Below are 209 nucleotides of genomic sequence, written 5' to 3' on the forward strand. Positions count from 1 at the left end.
GGCTCACCTCTGGATGGGTGCTGTGCGGGTGGATTGCCAGGATGCCTGGAGAATCAGAACTCGGTTTCCAGGGAAGCCGCATTTTTCGAATCGGATCGGGTTACCGCGTCGCCCGGCAGTAGCGTATCCCGCTCCGGGTCTCGCGTCCCAGTCGCGCGTGCGGTGACGCGACCGGCGCCCCAGTGACGCAGGGCGCGGCGCAGTGCACG

This window comes from Pipistrellus kuhlii, unplaced genomic scaffold (genome assembly GCF_014108245.1).
Source record: "Pipistrellus kuhlii isolate mPipKuh1 unplaced genomic scaffold, mPipKuh1.p scaffold_m20_p_4, whole genome shotgun sequence".
Classification (NCBI taxonomy): Eukaryota; Metazoa; Chordata; class Mammalia; order Chiroptera; family Vespertilionidae; genus Pipistrellus; species Pipistrellus kuhlii.